Source organism: Panthera leo, chromosome A2 (assembly GCF_018350215.1).
Source record: "Panthera leo isolate Ple1 chromosome A2, P.leo_Ple1_pat1.1, whole genome shotgun sequence".
Taxonomy (NCBI): Eukaryota; Metazoa; Chordata; class Mammalia; order Carnivora; family Felidae; genus Panthera; species Panthera leo.
The window spans coordinates 59,926,522-59,943,924 of record NC_056680.1 but is presented as its reverse complement, the minus strand read 5'-3'; the positions used below and the strand labels follow the sequence as shown (position 1 = coordinate 59,943,924).

General features: G+C 47.8%; 1 long non-coding RNA gene across 1 annotated transcript; it reads left to right on the top strand.

Annotated features, from left to right (window-relative positions):
• The first annotated feature begins 628 nt into the window (after positions 1-628).
• LOC122213435 lies at positions 629-4,068 on the top strand. The gene is made up of 4 exons (XR_006199511.1): positions 629-707; positions 1,653-1,723; positions 1,863-1,983; positions 3,194-4,068. It is a non-coding gene; the product is annotated as an uncharacterized LOC122213435 (long non-coding RNA).
• The last annotated feature ends 13,335 nt before the right edge of the window (positions 4,069-17,403 follow it).

The following is a 17,403-nucleotide window of genomic DNA, read 5'->3' as shown; positions in this document are numbered from 1 at the left end:
TCAAGGAACAAAGAGCACCCCCCTCCTTGGACCACCCACTTCCGTTTCCCCCACTGTCCTCCCAGGTAAAATCTGAGAATGGGGAACACATGGATTGTCTTTTAAGTGGAGGTAGGTGAAACATTTCGGCGTTTAAACTAATTTCAGTTTGCTCGTTGAATTAAGCTGTCTTTCAAGTTACCAGCAATTCATATAGAAACTTTTATTCTACCAATGTTTACTAAAGGTCAAATAAGCTCATTGTATCTCGGTTGCAATTTGCTAGCAAGACGATGACTTGAAATAATGGTTAATTTCAACTCTCTCAAAATCTTCATGGGTACTTGCTAAGCTAGCTCTCAAAGTCTGTGGCAACCTGAAACTTTAACGTTTCACTTTAAAGTTTGCATGGCAAATGAGATGAAATTCATGGGACATCTAGGTCTTTTCCAAAGGGAATGCAGTGCAAAGCTTTGATTACTGAACATTGGTTTGTGCTTTTAACTTCTTATTGCAGAGGAATTAAGGCCATTTGGGTCAATTGGAAAACATGCTCTGTGCTTAACTGATTCATGAATTTGCCATCTAAAGAATTCTGCTGTAAACGGTTCTCAACTGGCTACTAGGTTTTCATTGGAGACTAAGGTTTCTAGCAGTTTACCTTCTGTTAAGTGTACTTACGACTGAGTGAATTAAGCCAAGCTACTCTGTGCATAGGAAAGTAGGAGGTATGTAAGAAAGATATAAGGAATGGGAATATGTTTTTCGTTGAGGGTACAAGAAAGTAATTTTGTGCTACATCAGACAGGTTGTTTGGAGAGAAATGGCTTGGGACAAAATCTGAAGACAAAGGAAAGTTGTAGAAGGGTCATGAAGGCAAATATTTGGAAAGGAATTTTATGTGTGGTAAGGAAGGACTAAGGTCGCCATGGATGGATTTTAAAACTACACTGGGAGAAGATTAAAATTCTGCTTTTCTCTTTTGGAAAGACAAAGTTTTCTTGGATTGTTGATCTGCTCTTGATAAGAAAATGGAAACAGAGTGTTTTGGTTTTTTTTCTTCTTTCCTCTTTGGTCTTCCAGGAAAACCAGAGCTTTAGGTTTCGTGATTATCAAGTCTTTGATTACTTCAAGTTAAAACTTCTCAATGGTAAAGGAGCTAGGTTTTGCTAACAAGTATATGATGCTACATATTTGCCTCTGGAATCCCTAATTGCCATCTTGGTTAAATAAGTAATTTAAAGTTTAAGATTTGTAATGCTCTGTAATCCTATTTGGAATGCGGTCGGTCTCTCAGTTTCTAAGGTTTGAACAAACTTCCCCAAGATTTCCATTGTAAATGAAGTCTGAGCAATTAGGCCTTTTTATGTGGTATGCTAAGTTAGTTGGAGAAGCATTGCCAACTAATGGTAAACCTTAGGTTCTATTGCTTGGGTAAATGCTGTCACTGCTCAAAGATACATGGAATTCCTAAAGTTTAATTTGTGCTTCTGTAAGGTCCTTGCTTGATATTCTGACTATCAAAGTGTTATGTGCCACAGAAATAACCGAATTCCCTTGTCAATTGCATCATAATGAATGAACTCTCATCAGGTCGTTAACAATGTCCATTTCTGAGATTTTATGATTTATAATTGTTCTTATTCTCTCACAAGACATATTTCATCTTCTAGGAGACTCACAAGAAAAGGACTTCTAGGACAAACACAGGCGTTTGAAATCTTTCAGATTAATATTAAAATGGGTAAGAATTTCGAGAACTAAAAAAGCTGCATTCAAACGGAGCAAGAATTAGGAACATGGGACTAAATGAATTGAGGAAGATTATCGTTTAGTGTTTCTTGTTGGAAATATTGCTGGTTCTCTGATGTTTGCTCTTCCAGATTAAGGAAACGTTCTCTTCAGATATCTGTGATATACAGAGATGCCATCAAATATTCACTTGTAAACTGAAGGGTTGAACTTCTCTCTCTACCTAAACCGTCTGAAATTCAAACACTCGCAGTGAGTATTCTTTCTTTCTTGGCCATTACAGTGATTTGCATAAGTGCAATAAGAATCTTCTCCTTGTAACAGGACACCATTGGAAATACTGCTAGTTTACTAAGGCTTCACTGGAAGGTCTTATTTGAGAGACATGCATAGACTCGGAAATGACCCTACAGCTTTAAGGAACTGAGGTTGACTTTATGAAATGTGGAGCCAATAAAGCCCCTTGGAAATGTTGGCTGGATACCTTGCTTAGAGTTTCCAGCAGCCTCACCAGGTGAGTAAAGAATGGCACTCCCTGGAAGGTGCAGGAAACTCAGGATATCTTGGCGACATCGTGAAGAGGAATTCACCCAATTCCACAGGTATTGCAGGCCTGTCTGACAGGAAGTACTCGGCCTGGCTTCTGGCCTCGAGAGGTTCCAAAAGTTCAGTCTGGAGATTCTTTATAAAGGGTTCCCAGCAAAGCAAACTTTAAAAGATCCTTATGATCAATGACTATTCGTGCTGAGCTTATGTAAATACGTAGGCCAAATTTGACAAGACTGGACTTGTTTTACAAATGAATTAGTCTTGATTTGGCTATCTCTGGAAATGAGGGATTTAGAGAAAATAATGCACATTTATGGATGTTAAATCCAAGTTGTCTTCAAATGTTTGCCTAAACTAGACCACTTGTAAACTTGAGAGATCCTGTCACAATAGCACAGGTTATCCTGTGGGGATAGTAATTCGACCCCGTGGGTATATTATTGAAACAACTGGAAAATGGGATGGGTTTCCCCCAAAAACTGTAGGCAAGGACTTTTCTCACTGTAGACCTATCAATCGATAAAGACAATAGTGCTTTATTATTTACTTGAAGCTGGGTTAATTCACAAGTCTCTATGCAGGCCATGACCTCCCAAAACCTGAAATGACAGCTACCAGAAACCCACCCCATATAAACTGCAAAGACCTGGTCTATTCCAAACATGGGAAGTCTCATGCAACAGGTGACTTAACTCCAAAATAAAAGGGCCCCTACTGGGTCATGTTATGTACTCCCACTGCAGTAAGCTAGAGGGGCATTCTTCATGGGCTCCTGTATGGAAATAAAACATGTTCCCTGTTTACAGGAAGTCAGTGAGCAAACTCATGTGCCTTCTTATTCCTGGGAACCTGTGCAAGACCTCAAACCTCTCTTATGATGGTTGTACCTTTCTTTTTCACTTTTCTTTCCCAGTTTATGCCAACAGTTCCTTCTTAAGATGGGTCGATGGGCCGTTCAAAGGATCACCACAGACATTTGAATTCCAAACTGGAAAGACCATTGTGATTCCTGTTGTCGCTTCCCACTCTCATCTGAGGAAGCTTCAAGCCTGCCATCTAACAACCTCACTGGCGGCACTGGTAGACACTGAGTTTGTAATTTGCTCTAACAAAATGCTGTATATACATTCCAGATTACCACAAAAATATTCCAGGATTTCTAACTGATATGAACACTGAAATTGATTTAAAGAATCCCTCTCTTTCCTTTAGTGATTGGCTAAACTCCTGGACTGGAGGATTTTTGTCAACTACCCAAGGACTTTTCTTGGGGCTTTTCTCTTGTTATTCTAATTATGTTTTGCTGCTTTCTCCCATGCCTCTCTGCCTGGTGCCAAGACTCCATCACTACAATCACATCAAGCCAAGAGATGAGCCTTGCTACTCAAGAAGGCACACCTTGGATTCAGCTGCCACCACCTTTTGTATCTCCTCTATATATTCCCCAACAGACCAATATTGGCCAAATAGGTAGGGACAACTCTATGCCCCTAGTCAGCAGAAAGAAGCTATAAAAGATGAAACCTTCCATCTTCATCAACCTTAAAGACGCAAGGGTCTTTATCCTTGTTCAGGGGGGATATGATGAGGGAGCATGAGGCAGGCAGAGGGGTGAAGCCCAAGCTAGCCCCCCACCCCCACCCCAGGTGGGATCTGAGTGTTATTCCTTGGACACTCTTGACTACCCCAGATCAAAGAAAAGGGGCTTAAGCCCTTGCCATGGTAATGTGGGAAACTAAGGCAAATGAAACATTAAATTCCCTTACTGTTTATAGCCCATTGACAAGTCCCTGGAATGGGCAGAGTGACCTCCCTCTAACTGCTCAGCTGCCTCAATGATGACACTTTGCTAGGGGCAAAAGAGAGCCTTAGCTTAACATTATCCCAACCTCGAGGACCGTGTAAGTCAACTTCTTTTATTGCAACTGACCCAAGATATATGCTGGCAATCATACTCCAAGCTGATCCCCCCCCCCCCCCAATATACATCTTATGGATCTCTTGACTGAAGTTTTAGTAAATGGTAATAAATGGTGTGTCCCTAGCAACAGCTAGCCCCTCATGGTCCTGAAAACCTTGCTTCCAACATTCTTTAGCGACTTCATCCCTGACTCCCTGCCAACCTGATGGTATATAATGATGAGTTCCCCGTTAGGACCCCAGTGAAGCTCTTCCTGCACATGGGTCCTGTCCCCATGATTTAATAAAACCACCCTTTGTGCACCAAAGATGTCTTTGAGAAATCTTTCTTGGTCATCGGCTCTGGACCACCCCCACCATCACCCCCAAACTTCATCAGGTCGACAGCAGAACTCCACCCACTGGCTGCTACAGTTGCCTTCATTCTGAAGAGCAGACAGTTACCGCATTTGCAGTATCCTTCAGGACCTTCTATGTGCAGGAATCAGCCCATTCAAGTTCTAGTGAACCAGAGCCACTTTCCAAATACCTGAGGGTAAGCCACAAGCCAGTATCTGCTATGAGTCATTACTGGCCTCAAAGGACAGGGGAAAAAAAGCCAATGCCAGAAACTTTCTGTCTCTTTCTGAAGCAACAGTGCAGGAAGTTTCCCTTGGTCCTAGCCCACACATTGTTCATTCTCCTGAGGCAACCACCTTGCCAGGAGTTTGTGCTAGTCACTTTTTTTTTCCTCTATCGCATTGTCTTCTGTTAAGAAAGAACTTTGTATCTTCTCTGTATCCTTCTCCATCCTGTTTCTCTTTCGCAACAACATTCTCCCTGTTGTCCATTCAGGGACAGTGTCTCAGAGCCATTTTTTCTACTTTTAACATGGGTGTCAGGCCATATTCTTGTCACTCCAGGGTACGTTGGGCCACAGGTCCCTCAAAAATTGCCTTTCAGTACTATGTTGACAAAGGTAAGCCCTGGGCATTTCAAAGTGCCCACCCAGCACTTGAATGCCCTTGTGTAGTCAGGGTCACTGATATTGGGATAGAGCTATCCTCCGTCTTGTGGGACAAGAGGACCATGGAGCTAGATATTTCATTCTCAGCTTGATCGCATTCTCCGCTGAATTGAAAAACTTTGGCCCTGCGTGTAGCCATTCCAATTCCCTGGCTGTATTGATAAGGGTGTCTTGGGTCCCAAGCAAGGGCAATGAGGCTGTGCTCCACAGAGTGAGTGCCCAGCCCTTCCTAATGAACTCTGACTCTGGTCTGTGCTAACCAAGAGCAATCAGTTTCTGATATCCCAAAGGAAAGATTGCCTTCCTGTCAGTACTTGGTGTTTGGCTGGCTGATACAAGCAATGATGGTTAGCCAACTTGTTTCCCTCCCTGGCCGTTAAAGATGCTTTCAGCCTGAAGAGCAGTTGCTTCACCCAGGTGCAGTATTCTTGAGGACCTGCTTAGAACAGAAAGAGAACATTCAGGAACCACTGCACCACAGCCCAGGTCCAAACACGGGCATTAGCCTGAAGCACATACCTGCTACCTTTTGAATCACTGCTGCCTCTACCCTCTGACACGGTGGGAAAGGAGAAGAGTGAACACCAGAAGCTTTAGCTCTCTTTGTGAAGTAGGAATACAGATATCTTGCCTTTGGGCTCCCCCTGTAGACGATGGAGGTTTCCCTTTGCCCTAGCCCATATGTGTTTCTTATCTATGTGTTTGTTATTCCTGAGACCATCAGCTTGCCAGGGGATTGTACTAGTCATTTAACCCTCAGATTTATCCCCTTTTCATCTCTCAGAAGGAACGTTGTCCCTCAGTGTATCTATTTCCATTCTCTTACTCTTTATTTAATGTTTATTTGTGCCTCATATGACTATGGAGGGCAGGCTGATGTTGGGGCTCCAGGCAACGGAGTCCAGAGGTTTCTGGAGATAAAGCCCCTGCCTTTTTCTTGTAATTTACTAAAATACTTGTAAATGGATGGCGGCTCTGCCAGTTTAACCCCTTGTTTTCTGTCCTTTCCTTCATCCTTGGGTAGCCCGGAGTGCTTGAGGAATGGCACACATATGGCTCCTGGAGGTGCTATTTGCAAACTAGGACTTGGTTTGCAGGCTGGGTGGGGCAGTGAGGCTGTCAACCACACAGTGAGCTCCCAGGGACTGGTGGTGAGTTTCCACTCTGCTTCTGTGCTAACCAAGAGTAATTCCTGTCTAACAACCCAAAGGAAAGACTGCCCTACTGTGAGAGAGCGTTTAGTGCTTGGCTTATGATGCTGAAGAGAACATAATCCATGCATACGAGGTATGTTCCAGGACATAGTGCAGAAAGTGGCCATTCAAAACTATTGGGCCACAGGAACCAAGTTTCCAAACACTTGAGCAGCAGCCTGGAGCATGGAGCCGCTACCCCTGAATCCCTGCTGCCTCTATCCCCTGATGGGAAGGGCAGGAAAAAGAGCCAAGGCCAGAAGTCTTCCCTGTCCTTTAGAAGGAAATATGCAGACCTCTTGCAGACTGGGCTGTCAGGAGGTTACCCATTAGAGGTTTAGTTTGTGTCTGGCCACAGGTGTTTCTTACTCCTTAGACAGTACCTTGCAAGGAAATTGTGCTGACACTTCATTGGAATCTTTGTCCCATTCTCATCTATAATCATGCACTTTGGCTTTTCGCTGTTCCATTTCAATACCTTCCCCCCCCCGCCCCTTGTCAACGTAGTTCCTCCCTGGCTGTCATTCAGAGCCAGGGTCTCTGAGAGCTAGCCTTCCCTTTAAGTTGGGGGATCTGGCCAGATCCTTGTGTCTCGGGCATAGGTTGGGACACAGGACCCCTCATTATTCACCTTTCAGAACTATGTGGACAATGGGAGGTACAGGCACTTGAGGGTGCCCAGCAGAGTGTCCATGTGTAGGCAATGCCAGGGTTTGGGAGGGAACTGGCTTCACTGCTGGTTGAGGAGAAACGATGTGAGACATTTCATTCCCAGATTTATCCTTATCTCCTCTGTCATGTAGAGCCTTTGCCTTCCATACAGCCCTTCCAATCCATATTCTGTTTTTATGACGACATGATGGGTCACAACCAGGAGGAATTGGTCTGTCAGCCACCCAGCCAACATCCATGATTTCTGATCAACTACCACTCTGGGTCTGTGCTATGTGAGAGCAATCACTTTTTCCCAGAGAATAATGATTCTCCTGTGCATGAGTGCTTCTTGCTTGACTGGCCCTGGCAATCTCTGTGATGGATAGCCAGCTTGCCTCCCTCCCCTGGCTGACTGAATTATCCTCTTTCTCTAAGGCAGATGGATCAGGCATGCACAGTAGACCGCAAGACTATTCAACCCTAAAAAGCCCTGTCAGGGAATGCTGTCCCGTGATTTGGTCACAAAATCTAGAGCACAACAGGATCCCGGGCCTGCAACCACTGAATCACTGAATCAGGGCACTTTCTATGCCCTGAGAGGTAGTTCATACAAAGGATCCCAGGTCAGAAGCATTCCTTCTCTTACTGAAAGTAAAGTGCAGGCCTCATGCCAATTGGGCACCTGGGTGTAGGCGATGGATGGTTCCCTTTGCCCCAGCCCACAAGTGTTTCCTACTATAGTTATCTTCTCGGGAGACTGTGCTAGGCACTTCCTTCTCAGCTTCATCCCATTCTCTTCATCTTGTAAGGATGCACTTTGGCCCTCTGCGTATTTATTTCCATCCTTTTGCACTTTTTTTTTTGAAGCAGGATCTTGCTAGAGTCCACTCAGAGTCCATGTCTCAGAGCAATATCCTCCACTTTAAACTGTGGGCTCTGGCTGAGTCCTGGGAGCTCTGAATAGACTGGCAATGGGACCTTTTGTAATTTCCCATTAGAACTCTGTGCACAATGAGAGGCCTGGGGCATATCAAGCTGTGCATGAATGGATGCATGTAGGTGGTCCCAGAGGTTTAGGGAGGGACTGGCCTTACACATGCAGCTAGAGAAAAGGTAGAGAGAGATGCCCAGCAGCGTTATCCCATTCCCATCTGTCATGTAGAGCCTTGGCTTCCCTTATAGCCATTCCCACCAATTTGCTATTTTTGAAATCTTGGGTCACATTCAGGGATGATTGGGCTTTCACTCACGTCACACAGGCAGAGCCCAAAGATTGGTGCTCAACTTCTCTGGTCCTGTGCTCTGCGAGAGCAAAGAGTACCTTTATATCAGAGGAGGGATGGCCCTCTTGTCCCTGAGTGCTTGTTACTTGGCCAGCTGTGGTAAGTGCAGCAAAGTGCAGAGGTGCCTTCATTTTGAGTCACAGATGGCTGCCATATGCACATTAGGCTTTGGGACCTGGCCAGCACAAAAAGGGCCCTTTCAAGAACTACTGCATCAGGTCGACATTGCAAACACTTGATCACCAGCTGGGAGCAGGAAGCCCTTACCTCTGAATCAATGCTGCATCTATTTCCTGATGGGAAGGAAGGAAAAACCACCCAAACCACTTTTCCCTCTGTTTCTGAAGGAAGAATCCATAGCTCTGGCATAATTTAACTCTCAGGTGTAGCCTTGGAGGTTTCCTTTGACACCAGCCCCCAAGTATTTCTTACACCCCAGATAGCCAGCCTGCCAAGAGATAGCAGTAGGCAGTTAATTCTGTTAAGGAAGAACTTTAGTCCTCCAGGTGCCTATTTGCATTTTATTGCTCTTGGTTCAACAAACTGGTGCTACCTGGGAGCCATTAGGAGGAAGAGTGTCAGAAGAACGTCCTCTGTTTAGAAAATGTTAGGATCCATAAGTCTGTGTCAGGTACACAGCCCAGGTGCAAACATTGGTGTGGAGTGCCCAGTCAGTTCCTGAGCCAATGGACAGCTCTCAGTGTAGTGTCAGGTATCCCAGAGGACAGCAGGCCCCTCTGTCGCTGGGGGCTTGGTGCTTAGCTGGAGTAACTGCGGGGATGGGTAGCCCGCTGGCCTCCCTTCCCTGGCTGAGAGAGGTGCCTTCATCCTGCAGAGGAGATGATTCATGCATGCACACCAGGCTCCACGTCCTGGTCAGGGCACAAAGGGACTTTGAAAGGAATACTGCACCAGGCTCGGTTCTAACCATTTGACCATGAGCCACAGCCGACTCCCTGCTGCCCGTCTCCTAGTGGGAAAGGGCAAAGAACACATGCAAAGCCTTTACCTTTGGTAAGGTATGAAGAATGCAGACCCCTTGCTGACAGGGCTCCCAGGTGTAGCCTGTGGTGGGCTCCCTTCACCAAAGTCCACAGGTGTTGCTGCTTCCTGAGACAGCCAACTTGCTAGAACATGGCACTTGTCACTTTATTCTCCACATCATCCCATTGTCATCCCTAATGAAGAACTCTGGCCCTCTGTGGATCCATTTTCACCCTTTTGCTCTATTTCCAAACTAGGCCCTCTCTGGGATCCATTGCATGTAGTCTCTTGGCAGAATATCCTTGGCATTCCACTGGGGATCCTAGTCGGGTGCTTGTGACTGTGCAAGAGGTTTGGCTACAGGGCCCCTGGTAGGTTAGTGTCAAAACTATGCAGGCATTCAGAGGTCTAGGGCGCTGGAAGGGTCCAGAAGAGAAGGTTGGCACTTCGGCTGAGCCAGAGGGCTGGGAAGTGAGCTGGCCTCCTTTCTTGGCTGAGGGGGAAAGAAGTTGCATAGCCCCTTTCCAGGTTGATCCTGCTGCCTTTGGAGATATTGACCTTTGGCTCTTTGTAAGGCCATTCCCTTTCCTTGGCTCTATGTCTATGTCCCTGGTTAGACTTAGGAGCCATGGGGCTGTCACTCAGCTGGTGCCCAGGGATAGATTTTCGCACAAGCCTGTGCATATGGCAGATGGGCACCAAGCAAGGCAGCCGAACCACTGCTAATGGCAGCACTTGCGCTTACCCAGACTTGGATTTACCTTCCAGCTGGGGCAGAGGGGTCATCAGGATCACAGGCATCAGTGCTGTGTGCAGGGCACGTCCACAAGGAAGTTTGTGGGTCAGGGGCTAAGGTGTGAACAGCCCTGTCCATGAGGCAGTGCCATAGCTGCCTAAGCAGCCCAGCAAAGCCACCGTGTGCTCATGGGGTGGCAAACATGGCATTGTTCTATGCAGCTCTGTCCTCCTTCAGCATGCTCAACAGTAGCAATGGCAACATTTCTGGCTGGCAGGACGAGGTTTACAAGAGCCCCAAGGATAGTGGCAGAAGGCAAGGACTGGCTGATAGGGTGGAACCCAGGAGGGCAGCCTCCTTACTAGTTCACTTCTCCCATTCCACTTTTGCAGGATTAGTGTGCCCTCACAGGAAAGGGATATGCATGATGTGATGCATTGAACAAAGCCAGCAATAACCTACAATGAGGATGAACTGAGTCAAGATGCTGGCCAGTGTGCAATATGCCTGGAAGAAATGCAGAGGGAGATACTAGAGCAGGGTTGCCTTGTCTGTTCACATATCTTTATGGCTGCATTGGTTTAAAATAAATAGATCTTGCCCTGAGTGTCATTCAGACAGTGTAACAACTTCCCATTTTACAGTTATTCTTGTCTTTTCAAGGCACTTGAAAGTCTGCAAGGCTCTGAGGTTGTGTCCCTGTGGCCAAACACAAACACAAAAAGACAGGCCTCCTTCCTTGGCCAGAAATCCGAGTATTGAGAGACTCATGTAGAGGGAAACCATCATACAGGGAAGACTATCCTGCTGAAGAGCCAGGGGTCTTCTGGCCAAACACATGCCACGGTCCCAGGGAATGGACCAGAATTCCCAGTAGAGGGCCCCGTGTATGACTCTAAGCCACTCACCTGGAATGGAGCCCAGGGAGGGCTCAGAGTGAAACTAGAGCAAAGGGGTGAAAAATGCATAGAGGGAGGGCCAGAGTTGTACATCAGGGATAAGAATGACTAGTAGCATCTTCGTGAGCTCACTGACTGATGACTCAGGAATGAGAAACTCCTGTGGGCTTTGGCAACCGGTGCCATGTGTAAGTTCCAGCTGAGAGCCCTGTCTGCAAGAAGCCTGCCCAGATCTTCCTTAAGCATCATAGGGAAAGACGTAGCTCTGGGTGTGTGTTCTGCCCTTGCCATCAGTCCATAAGGGCAGCAGTGATACAGCGGTAGCAGGGATGTGCTCCTGGCTGATGGGCAAGCATTTGGAAGTGGGACTTGGTGCAGGATTCCATCCAAAGGTACTTTCTGGGCTGACCAGATCCGGGAGTTCCTGCCCACATGAAAACCTGCTGTTCTTCCAAACGAAGGGGGTCTCCATTAGTGAGGGGAGGGAGGCCAATTGGCTACCCATGCTCGTGCATACCCTAGCCAGCTAAGCAACACCATGTGCACCGCGATGGGAGGGGCAGGTTTCCTCTGGGATATGAGACCCAGAGAACCTTCGATTTCCTCAGGAACTGACTGGGAAACTGGCACCATTTATACAGCCACCGCCGTGTAAGTGACAGCCCTATGCTCCTGGAATGTGAATGGAGACCTAGCTAGAAAAGCAGCAGTGGCATGGGAATGAGTAAGAGCAGTTCCCAAGTTGGCATCTCCAAAGAGAATGGCACCCATCTAGGAAAGAGAGATCTTTCTGAATGAAATCTCAAACCAGACAGGAGGCTGGCTCCCTTCCTCAAACCTCTGGCTGGCCTACACAGAAGCATTCTCCACTGGGCTCCTGCAGATACCCTCGGCCTGGTGATGCCCACAAATTCTGAAACCCAATTCCTACAGCCCCTGTGGCCAAACCTCCTGCCCACTCACTAGCATTGTACCAGACTCCTCACTTCATAAGAAAGGATAGGACTCTGAGACACTGGCTCTGACAAGATTCCAGGGAGAACCTTGTTGCCAATGAAGAGCAGTTATTTACTCTTGCTATAATACCCTGCTAAGAAACCAGAGCTATGGGACAGAAGGTCAGCTGACCTCTGGGACATCAGACTCTCAGAGGCCTCTTTTGACTCTGGAAATGACTGGAAACTCGCCTCCAGTCCTTGGGATTTGGTTGTGGACATGGCAGCCCCATGGTCTTGGTGGGTGACTGTGACCAAGGGGATAGGAGCACCAATGGGATAGGAAGTTGAGACCACGTTCTGCATTCCACTGGGCATGGGGCAATTCGAAGAGGGAGATATCTCTATCATCCCTTCATCTTCTCCCACACAGCAGGCAGGATCCTCCCCTAGCCACTGGCTTCAACTACCCTCAAGCATTCTCCCTGGGTATCTTTACACATCCTAGGTGTGGGGTTGGCCAGAAATTCTAAAACGATCTTGAGGAGGACCCAGGGTAAAACCTACGTCACCATCCAAAGGACAAAGCCAAACAGGAAAGCTGAAAGAAAAGGATTGTACTCTAAGTCACTGGCTCTGCATAAAGTCTACACAGAAACTCTTTGGACAAAAAAGGCTAAGTGGTGGAGATGGAGACTTAGACTCTTGGAGTTCTTCATTACTCTTGAGATTTGGAGAATGTTGAGAATGAGGTACCCAGCACAGTCTCCTAGAAAGCTGCTCATATCTGGAAATAGAAATGCCCGTGGGCTTATGCAAAAGGAGCCCTCTGAAATGACACACCTGAAAGCCCTGTCAGCAACAAACACCCATTCATTCTTTTGGAGCCAGAGGCGTCTGGCTACATCTGTCCCTCCAACTTTTGGTAGCAGTTGATGGAGCCAACGGTATTTGAGGTGTCACTATTGGGTTCAACTGGCTCTTGCTCAGGAGTCTGGAACAAGGACTTTGTTCCCTATTCGTGGACAAGGATCCTCCTCCACTGACCATGGACTGGTCCATACTGCCCACGTGCCAACTGTGTGCTTCCCTGAACGAAGGCCACTCAATCATCCAGCTCAGGGAGGAGAGATAGCTCCCCTTCACCTCCCATACCACAGCAAGCCAAGCAACAAGCACTCAGGGACTAAAGGCCATCTTTCCTTTGCTAGATCAGAGCCTGAGAGCTCTCCCTGAGCACAGGAGTTTGATGCCTACCCAGGGGGTGCCAGCTGAGTGAGTGATGGCTCCATGGCTCCTAAGGGGGAAAAACGTCAGAAAGAAAGCAAGGGGAAGGAAGTGGGCCCAAGGAGGAGGGGGGCACAAAATTCGACATTTCCAGTGGCAATTGGGACCTACTTGGAAAGAAGGTGTCTTCCTTCACTGGCCCTTGGCCAAAAGGAGGCCAGCTCCCTGCCCAAATCTCTGGCCCAGGCTTCACACAAACATCGCTCTTTTGGGCAACGAGAAATCCCTGGGCCTATTGAGAGCCATATACTTCTGAAACCCAATGAAGTAAAAGAAAGATCCCTGTGGGAAAATCTCACCCACATTCACAAGGACTGGGTCAGACTCCCCGGTGGAAGGCAGAGGATAGGACTGTGAGACACTGACTCTGTAGGGATTGTGGGAAGAACCCTGTTTCTAAAAATGAGCAAAGATGTGTGATCATGGTAAGGAGGGCCAGAGCTCTCCAGAGATAGGAAGGGGATTTATATGGAGCAAGAGGTGTCCAGCACCTGCTCCTGGCAAACTGGCTATGGGAACAAGAAGAAACACCTGAGCACCTAGGCAAACCAGGCCTCTAGAGTCTGCATCTGGGAGCCCTGTGGGAACAGGCCTGCCTTCTTTCTTCAGGAGGATTTAGAGAGCCCTGGGACTTTGCTTTTCTTGGTTTCCCAGCACTGAACGGAGTGAGCAGTGACAGTGCTGTAGCCATGAGGTACCCCCAGCTATGGTTGCAAAGTGTGGAAAGGGGCACTGGGGCCATCTTCCGATAAAAGGCTCTTTCTGGGCTGACGAGCTTCTGGCGCCTCCTGCACGTGTGAACAGTTTGCTACTCAGAAGGAAGGCCCATCCATCAGGCAGAGCAATGAGGCAAACTGGCTCCCCTCCCCCCAGCCCCTGCTACAAAGAGCCAACCACCAAGCACAGGGATTGGAGGGCTATTCTCTCTCAGATAGCCCATGCTCATGGCTGTCCCTGAGCCAAGGACTGAGTGGGCATCCAAAGCCCATCCTTTGGTGCCCAGTGCATGAGTGCCAGCCCCAGGGCTACTAACGTTGATCAAAGACTGAGTCAAAACGACAGGAAGCAAAAGGGACTGGCTGAAGCCAGGACCAAAGGGAATGTGTCGATATGTCCACCCAGTGGGAATGTGATCAATGTGAAAAGGACAGGTTAAACTTCGTTTCTCCTAGGTCCAGCAGGAGGCCAGCTCCCCACTCATACAGCTGGCCCAGCCTCCACCCAAAGAGTTCTCAGCTGGACCCCTTCAAATGGCCTAGGGCTCTGCATGTCCATGGAGTCCTGAAACCAAAATGCCAGGGCCCCTTTGCCTCAACCTGTCCCACAGACACAAGGGTTGGTCCACAGTGGGCATTTGCAAGCCTGAGCTATTATTCTGACAGACAGAATTGTATGGACCCCAAGATGAACCTTGATGGAGAATAAAGCACTCTCATGAAACCTGATACTCCTAGGGTCAGAGATCTTCATTCAGGATGAGAATTGCATGATGCTGAGAAAACACTGAACAACACAATAAAGGAGCAAGCAGGTGTGGTCAGAAGTCAAAGAAATCTTTTGTGGGCTTCGGCTACAGGTCAACTCCAAAGGATGCCCCTTGGAGCCCTGTGAGCAAGAGACCCTCATTCTCCCATAACAAATAGAGGGAATTTGGGAGAGCAGTGACCCTGAGGTATGAAGAAGGTGTTTCCATGAGATGATCAAGAGGTGGGAATGAGACCTTAGTGCACTATGTTTTCAAAAGGCGTTTTGTGTGCTGATCAGGTCATGCAGCAAAGTGCGCATGCACAGACTGCCTGTTCTTCCAAGTGAGGGTATCTCCATCTATGAGGGGTGAGAGTCAATGTGGCTACCCATTCCCATGATGACTGTAGCCTGCTAGGCACTGAGGGCTCAGGGACAGGAGTGCTAGCTCTCCTCTCAGCTATCAGAATCTTAGAGGTCTGCATTGGCACAGGACCTGCCTGGAAACTCACCTCCAATCCATGGACATTGGTTGTGTATGGGACATCCCCAAGGTGTTGGTGTGTGAATTGAGACTAGTTAGAGAAGAAGCAATGGGTTAGTTATGACTCCCAGGCCAGTCAAAGCTCTGAATTCAAATGGGTATGGGTCAAATCGAGGAAGGACATAATCTATCTTCTGTACCCTCTTCCCACACACGAGGCAGGAACATCCCCTAACCCGTGGCTGAGCCTACCCACAAGTATTCAGCCTCAGCACCTTCACACACCCTAGGTTTGGTGATGGTCACATCATTCTGAAACCAAATTGAGAATGCCCCATTGCAATACCTATCTCACCGTCCCAGGGATACCACCAGACTCACAAGCTGAAAGAAGGGAATGGTACTCTAAGGCAATGTCTCTGAATACATTCCATTCAGAACCTTATGCAAAAACAGGGTAATGAGTGGACATGGAGACACAGACGGCCAGAGTTCTTCCTCACACATGAGATGTGGAGATGTTTGAGAATAAGTATTCAGCACAGTCTCCTATCAAGCTGGTTGTATCCAGAATAAGAAATGCCTGTGGGCTGAGGCAAAGGGAACCCTCTGCAGGAATTCAGCTGGGAGGCCTGCATTCTGATTTTAGGAGACAGAGATTTCTGGCAATATCTCTCCCTCCCACACGTTCTATCTGTTGATGTTGACCCCAGGTTTGAGCTCTAGGTATTTGGTTCTGCTAGTTCTTACAAGTTTGGAACAAGGAAATCATTCCCTGTTCCTGGAAAAGGCTTCCCCTGTGCTGACCCTCTCCTTGTCCCGACTGCTCATGTGCAAACTGCCTCTCAGAATGAAGGCAACACAGTCATCCAGGACAGTGAGACAGGCTGGCTCCCCTTCCCCTTCCGTACTACAGCAGGCCAATCACCAATCTTCCAGGGAATAAAGGCCAGCTTTCCTTTGTTAGCTCAGAGCCTGAGAGCTCTCATTGAGCACAGGAGCAGAATGAGAGTTTGATCCCTATCCAGGTGAGCTACCTGAGTTTCTGATAGCTCCCTGGCTCCTAAGGGAGAAAAACCTGTCAGAAATACAGCAAGGTGAAGGAAATGGGCATGAGGAGGGCCAAAGCTTGAGTTTCCAGTGGGAATTGGGTTCCACTTGTAAAGAAGGTGTCTTACTTCGTGTGCCCTTGGCCCAGGAGAAGGCCACTTCTGTGTCTGAGTCTCTCACCCAACCGACACACATTCTCTGCTGGGACCCTTCCATTGGCCTGGGTCTCTGAATGACCACATACTTCTGGAACCCAATGAATTGATGAAGATGGAGCCCTGTGGCCAAAATCTCTCCCACGGTCTCAAGGACTGGGTCAGAGTCCCAGGTGGAAGGCAGAGGATAGGACCGTGAGACACTGACTCTGAACCGATTGTGGGAAGAACCTTGTTTCTACAAGAGAGCAAGGATGTGTAAAGGTGGATAAGGAGGGTCAGAGCTCTTTAGGGATGGAAAGGGGAATTATGTGCAGAAGGACGGGTCAGGCAGGAGCTCCTGGCAACCTGGCTATGGGAAGAAGAAACACCAGAATCCTTAGGCAACAGCGCCATCTAGCGTCCGCATCTGGGAGCCCTGTCAGCAACAGGCCTGCCTTCTTCAGAAGGACCTAGAGGGCCCTGGACTTTGCTTTTCTTGCTTTCCCCATCATTGAATGGAGTGACCAATGACAGTGCCATAGCTGCCAGGTGCCCCCAGGTTTTTCTCCACAGTGTGGAAAGGGGCATCGGGCCCCTCTTCCTGTAAAGGGCTCTTTCTGTGCTGACCAGCTTCTGGAGCCTCCTGCTTCTGTGTGATCTCTCTGCTTTTCAGAAGGAAGGCCAGGTCCCTCCATCAGGCAAAGCAATGAGGCAAGTTGCTTCCCCTTCCTGCACCCCTTGCTACAAACAATCACCAAGCTCAGGGATTGGAGGGCTCTTCTCCTTTGGGATAGCCGATGCTCATGGCTGTCACTGAGTACAGGACCAAGTGGGACCTGACGCCCACCTGTTGGTGCCCTTTGAGTGAGTGCCAGCTCCAGGGCTCCAAAGGTTGAACACAGACTGAGTCAGAATGACAGGAAAGGAAAGGGAATGTCTCCAGCCTGGGCCAATGTACGTTCAATATTTCCATCCAATGGGAATGTGATCAATGTGGAAGGGTCATGTTAAACTTCATTTTCCCTAGGCATGGAGACCAACTTCCTCCTGATACATCTGGCCCAGCCTGCACACAAACAGTTCTCAGCTTG